The sequence below is a fragment of the Macrobrachium nipponense genome, chromosome 27, assembly GCF_015104395.2.
Source record: "Macrobrachium nipponense isolate FS-2020 chromosome 27, ASM1510439v2, whole genome shotgun sequence".
Lineage (NCBI taxonomy): Eukaryota > Metazoa > Arthropoda > Malacostraca > Decapoda > Palaemonidae > Macrobrachium > Macrobrachium nipponense.
The window spans coordinates 3,260,374-3,267,873 of NC_087216.1; the positions used below are offsets into that span (position 1 = coordinate 3,260,374).

General features: G+C 38.5%; 1 protein-coding gene across 12 annotated transcripts in view; it reads left to right on the forward strand.

Moving 5' to 3' along the window:
* LOC135200757 (homeobox protein cut-like) overlaps positions 1-7,500 on the forward strand; it is a 504,978-nt gene that overhangs the window by 68,785 nt on the left and 428,693 nt on the right. The window lies entirely within an intron of this gene.

Consider the following 7,500-nt stretch of genomic DNA (forward strand, 5'->3'; position numbering starts at 1 on the left):
AGGCTCTTGGGAAGGGCTCTCTCTCTCTCTCTCTCTCTCTCTCTCTCTCAGTGTCCTCGAAGATGTCTGCCTGTGAACCCGTTCGGGATGGACACCCAGCACATTGATTTGTGACGCTACAGAATCATCTGATGCTTGTCATAACGATGTATATAATTTTTGACCCAACGGACCAAGGACTGTCAGGGGCGTAGGGGCGGGAGGGCCTGGAAAAGACCAAGAGGAGGTGTCTCTTCGGATAGATCTCTTTTAGGGCTAAGGAAGATGGGTATGATGAGGCGGAAGGTGGCATGAAGATTGAAAAAAAAAGTGGTTAGAGTAGATGAAGAATTGAGCAGAAAAAGAGAACTGAGACAGACAAACGAATGAAGATTCCACCAAAAGTTAATAGAAGAAGAAAACAAAGTAAGAGAAGAATAAGAGAAACAGGATTAAATACTTTGGTGTCTGTGTGTTAGTGTTTTAGGAGAGGTAGGTGGATGTGTGAGGGAAGGGGAAGGACGAGGAGACGGTCTTCCCCCCCTCCCTTGCTGGGGACTAAACCTAGGTGTCACGTACTGGTCAAAGTTTCAATTACATTGATGTCCATCTCGGAACTTCCCGGCTAGGCCCGCAGGAGTAAGAGGAGGAGGAGGAGGAGGAGGAGGAGCAAGAGGATATGGAGGCATTGGGGAGGAGGGGGAGGGGGAGGAGGAGGAAGAGTAGAGCAGGAAGAAGTAGCCTGGGGATGAGGAGTGCCACCTCAACCTCATCCCCACCGCCCCTCAAGGGCTGCTACGTTGTTCTCCAAGGCTACCAAGGCAGACCTCGTGGTTCTCATCTTCTGAGAGGAGAGCAGAAGATGCTGCATCAAGATGACAGAGTTAGGGTTAGAGAACTGGACAAGGATGGTGATATAGAGGTATTGCGATTATGTGTAATTCATTTGAACTGTTTTTGCCTCAGAGGGAGTATTTGTGGGAGGAAGTGTGTGTGTGTGTGTGTGTGTATTTATTATTTATTTATCTGTATATGATAGGTTTTCCTATAAGAAAGACAATGATCTTTCTTTAACTGCTTAATTACATGACCAGTGTGTGTGTGTGTGTGTGTGTTAATCACTGCCAGGAAAATTGCAACATTGTGGCTTCCATTTCTTTAATAGAATTATTATCGACGATCAGTTACCTAGACAGAGTTTATAGCTTACTTTTGCTTCACTTCATAAACTGGTCGGAGAGTGATTTTGCTGCAGATTTTTTTTTAAGTGTTGGTTAAAATTGATAATTCCAGCCGTTGTAAACCAGTGCTTAATGTTTACATTCAGTCCTAGAAAGGGTTTATTTATAACCGATTCAAATGCAAAATCCCAAAACCATCAAAGATTTGGATCAGTGAAATTAATGTAAATTGCCCTGTAATGACCAGGAAACATTCCCACCAACACTTCTATCATTTTCATTACAAGGAATCATTTCCACCAACACTTCCATCATTTTCCCCCTGAAGGTGCCCGACTGATTGTCGGAAGTCTTGCTCTGTGCAAATATTAATTATGAATTGGAATGAAAGTCCAGCAATGGGTTTAAACGGATTGCTAACGTTCGTGCGGAAGGATTGATTGGAGACGCTATTTTAAGTGCTATTGGAAAGTTTCTGCACATCACCTTTTAAATGCTATTAGTGTGTGCGGTGAAATCTAATGGACCTTCAGGTATCTGTTGTATTGATTGATCTTTGTTGATTGATTCGTACTCTTCTGACAAAAGTTTAAGTGCCCTGTGTTTTATTAGTGCTTTTAATACTCCTCAGAATTGTCTGTATACATAGAGGTTTCTATTCTGACAACACGTGCTGGAACTTCATGCTATTTTTCATCTTGGGGATTTTGATGTTTAACTGGAATTCTCATTTGCATTCGAGGAATGGGCTGTGGAGCCAGTTAAGCATTTCAGATAAGTAGGTATTACAGCAAACTACTTAGTTACTAATTGGTAAGGTTCTGTGGCCACTAACATCGGTCCAAATTTTGTTTTCCGTTCCGGTCGATTGGACATTTTGTTTTGTTTATGTCAGTTTCTTGTTCTTGTGAGTAAATTCAACTGGGCAGTTATGAAAATGGAATGAATATCTTCTCTTGTGTGAGGAAATCACTAGATTGTTATCCATAACCATCGATCTGCAGCCGATAAATTTGCGTTAACTTCCCAGTATTGCATTAATGATTCTCGAATTTCACGTGTGAATTAAGCTTGGTTGTGAATTAAGCAGTGCAGCTATTGAGGATGGATTACTTGTGCTAAAAAAACCGTAAATGAATGAGGCTGGGTTCGAAAAAGCATTTTATCTCTCTTAATGAGTGAGCTGAAGGCACCCTTTAATGATCGCCTCCCCAGAATCAAATATTTCTTACGTACATATTTCTCGGTTATCGTAACTTTCACGTGATCTTGCAGTCTTATTTAGTGAACTTGTCATCATCTGTTTTTTGCACTTTTACTGATTCTGCTTTTTTTTCTGCATTATCCGAGTACATAGTCATATGCACTGATCATACATAAATAGTAATTTGTTCAGTTTTAAAGGAAAGGATATGATTTTACTTTTTACTGCGTATTTGTATACGCATAGACACGTGGCAGTTTTATCGCAAGAAATAAAACTCGTGGTAAGTGTATATATAGGCACGTATCGCGCATTGATTGGAAGACTTCGTTAATAATTAACGTACGTTAATTCTGTGCTATTGATCATTTTAATATCGGTCGATGACACCACATGTTCAGTGGATCGGGTTGAGAACATTTGCCTAAGTATGCGATTAACTTGACCATTTATTAAATACTTTTGGATTACGCCTAGGAATACAAACGCCTGTTTCCTATTGACGCTGACGTCTCGTTGATATTCTGATGCAAATATTCCTATTGTTTCCTCTGCTGGCATTGGAAGCCCATGATTTTCCGATAAGAATGAATGGTTATTTAATGCAGGACTTTTTTTATAGATACTGCATTTTACAAAAGCATACATAAAAACAGAAAAATATCGAACAACCCCCCCACCCCCTATTATCAGACAGACTTTCAATAGACTTATTATTTATCAGGACAATGGACCCTACTTTGGTGGCCATGAGAACCACGAATATATATATATGTTTTATACACGTGTATTCGTATTTCGGCCGAAGGTATAATGAGAGTTACGTTTGACTGCGCTGATGCTGTGTCAATCATAGCTGAAGTGCGTTCAGTTACTCTTATTCATTTTCACGTTTTCCCGAGTCCAGTTTGCAGTCGGCAGATCTAAAAACTATTTCGGGCGATTGGGATTCCATCTGGTGTGCTGGTATTATTTGTCACAAGCAATTAATGTGAAATGCTTGCTGAACACTCACGCTTTTAGGAATAAACCTTTTGTCGATCATTTTGCAAAATCGAACAAAGAGAACTGCATTCTATATGAAGCGACAGTAGGAGTTAGTAGGGGGGAGAGTAAGCTAGTAGTGAAGGTGAGTGTGAGTAGATCCTATTTAGAAGTTAAGGGGATAAAATCGAAAGGAATATTAAGACGCAGTAGGTAGGGGGAGGAGGTGAGGTGGTGTGGAAGGCGAAGAAAGGGGAACAGGATATGCAGTTCCTGATAAGTCATGGTTAAGTTGCACCGTCTTGATTTTATCATTTTATGATGAAATGACCATCATTGTGACCATACAAATTCAACGTTTAAACTGCGTTTAAATAAGGTGAAAATTTACGGGGAGCGGGAATGAAAAGGTGAAGACTTCCTGTACAATTGGAATTTAATAAATGCAACGGAAAATTTCGAATTTAAGCTTCTTGACTTATAGTAAAATGTCAACATTTTGTAAGGAAATTCGATAAGCGGCAATGTAAATTGTGTTTGTTGACCTTTGTTTTCATAGTTGTTAAATGACAGCTCCAGTTGTACATACCGCTGCGTCTTTGGAATGATTGGCAGTTGCTGCGTTTGTGTTTATAAGGATAAAAACAGAGAGAGAGAGAGAGAGAGGAGAGAGAGAGAGAGAGAGAGAGAGAGAGAGAGAGTCTAGCGCTGGAAGGGACATAGACACACGGGCACTTTTCAGGAAAAGGCTTGTGCGTCACCGACTCCTAATGTCGCTGGAATAAAGCATTAATGGTTTGGGAGGAGCTTTAAAAGCACTCGCCGGAACTCTGGCCGGACTGTGATACAGGATGAAAAACCCGAAAGTATTGACAAAACAGTAGCCTTTTCATTAAATGAATTAGATCTCGCATCCAGCTAAAAGCATGTGAATATTAGATAGTACATTTGCATGTTAAAGACGTGTCGTTATCACTCCCTGCGAGGGAGAAAAAAAAGAAAGGAAAAAAAAGGAAACGCTGTTCATTGTTGAATGGCTTTCTTTTTTGCTTGGAAGAAGAAAAAAACCATTTCATTTTTATATTTTGTAAAGAAATGCTATGAATTTCCTTGTTTGTGGCATTATTTTGATTTTCCTTTGAATTTTCGTTTTTATGAAATAAGGAAACAATTCTTGGATATCTTATTTATTCTCTCGAAGCATGTAAATATTTCGTGTCAGAACACCTTTTTTTAAAAATGCTCCCTGTAGTTTTATATACAAGGAAACGAAATAGAAGGGTAGAGCAACACGTGCCAAACATATAAATTTTGCGCATAAATGTAAATTTTGTGTTTATGATATCCAAATGTAGAATCAAATAGATATATGTCTTTCGATTGGCGTTATAATTGATCTGTATATCGTTCTCCTTTAAAGAAGTCTGACATATCACTCTTGATTAGCGATAGATTTAGGATTGGTTCTTTACTTGAGCTCCAAAGTTTTAGGTAGCAAAATATCAGTCACGGACTAAACGATCTCAGATTGATCACGAACGTATACGGTTTGAACCAACATAGTGAGCATTAGAAGGTTTGCCCATTCTAAAGGCTCCGCCGTTCACAGTCATCGTTTCGTGAATTATTTATCCTTGTAATGGAAAAGGTTAAAAACAGCGCGAAACCTAAATATTCGATACGAGTTTGTATTTTGCATGCTGTTTTTTTTTTTTTTTATCTTAATACGGTTTCACATGTGTGTGTTGTTATTTTTGTGTTGATACGTACAGCTTTCTATAGCAATTTGACCACAAATCCCCCGTATACAGCTAATATTTAGCTTTGGATTTCAGACCTCTTGCTCTCCAATTCTATCATTTTTATTTTCAGCCTTGGTTAAAAATGTATCATAAATGCAGAATTCTCGTTTTCCATGTTTAGACCCAGACGACACGGTCACAAAAACAAAGTGATAAATGGCTTCACTGTTCAGGTCACTGCGGACTTATGCATCGAACCTTGGGCCGAGTAGATTTGCATTTATTATTTAATCCCTTCAGTGTTCTTATGCCTCAAAGAATAATGGACTTGATGTTAGATTGCCCGTTTCATGGCTTATCATACGTTGGTAAGCAATTATACATTGTATATACTACCTCTACCAATCGACTTTCGTTTTGTGTGGTTCCGCTCCGTGCGTGATTGTATGATTGGTGTATTACCTGATCGCATGCCATTCCCCTCGGCGCGCTTAAAGCTTGAGGCAGATTTCTCTATATTACCAATACAACAACAATCACACACGACACGAACCTTGTACATATTAATCACTGCAGATTAGCGGACGGTGGATCAGAAGTCCCTGTTTCAAAGAAAATGTCGAGGGAGGAAATATGTTAGGATTAATAGGGGGGAGATGAAAGGGAAGTCTCATTTTTATCGTAACTTGGTGAGGACTGATTTCAAGGGGAAGCTTCATTCTTTCAGCTTTGAAAACTAATAGACTGACGAGCAGGCTATTCATCCAAGAGCTTCCTGTCTAAGATCGGTCCGATTTAAATGAAAGTTATCTCAAATATTCTAAAAAAGAAATGTATTTCCAGGGTGACTTCTTTATTTATTTATTTATGTATTTTTTGTGGTTGTTCATTTATTGGGAATGAAACTTGCTAAATACATTATTTTAGTTTTGTTAATTATTGTGAATGAAACTTGCTGAATACATTATTCTAATTTTGTTTATTTATTGTGAATGAAACTTGCTGAATACATTCCAATTTTGTTTAATTTTTATGATTGAAACTTGCTGAATACATTATTCTAATTTTTTTTTTGCTAATGAAACTTGCTGAATATATTATTCTAATTTTGCTTATTTATTGTGAATGAAACTTGCTGAATACATTATCCTAATTTCGTTGTGTTGGTAGTCAAGTTTGTAATACATGCCAGAAAATATTTACGGGAAAAAGAAATACATCAGTGTAGTGGACATCAAGGTTGGGCCAAATAGGCCCAACAACCATTCCATATATCGGAACTTCCTAATTGATCTGAGACAGTAACGGATGGTCCACTTATGACCACCAAATGGTCGGTTTGAGGAAAATGAAACAAACAAACACTATATATGTTGCTTTCGTGTTTTAGATGGGTGTCTGCTGAGTGCATATCACCACATCCCTGATAGTTGTGCTTGTTTGCAATAATAATAACGATAATAAATAGTAGTAGTAGTAGTGGTAGTAGTAGTAGTAGTAGTAGTAGTAAGCCTTCAGACTTACTGAAACAGGAGATAAAGAGGCCAATATCACAAGGACAGTATTGAATATATAAGTATAGAATTCCCCAATTCCCTCAGTTTTCACCCTCCCTAACATTTCTCCCTCCTCCCCGAAAAAAAAATAAAAAAATCCCCCCCCCGCCCCCCCCCAACAACACCCTTTCCTCCCTTCCTTTTAAAAGAAAACCCTTCCCTCGGCCCTTCCACTGTGGACCTGCCTCTGCGTTTAATCGCATACGAGCGGTCAGTGCCATTAGGAGGCGATTATGGCGATCGCTGGACTCCCAAGATAAACTTCTCACCCTGGTTAATCGTTGAAGGTGTCAGAGGGATATTGGGTGGCGCCGTCCGGCGGCTGGACCTCCTGGTCGCTCCGCGTATACATATTTCAAATAAATCTCTCGGATTATTAAGTTACTTTGGTGTGTGTGTTCGTGCGTTGCCTTCTTCTTATGAAATCCTTCCATTGCTGAGGTCAGGTTTTTACAACCGAGATGAAATTGTGTAGATGGGTCGTTATCGTTATTCTGTGGGCTGAACTCAATGTTAGCAAGAATATGATTAAGGTTTGTATTAACTTCTACAAAATTTTTCTGTCTGGCTATTTGTAAAGCTATGAGTTTATTTAGTCATTTGCCGTAGTTGTTTCTTCAGAAAGAGAGACAGAGAAAAACAGTTGTTGAAAAGATTATATATATTATATATTATATATATATATATCTATATATATATATCTATAATATATATATATATATATTTATAATATTATATATTATATTAGTGTGTTTGTGTGTGTGAGAGAGAGAGAGAGAGAGAGAGAGAGAGAGAGAGACGTATCCTTTTGTAACTGCAATCCATAACACCTTAGTAACCTTTCAAACTCGGGT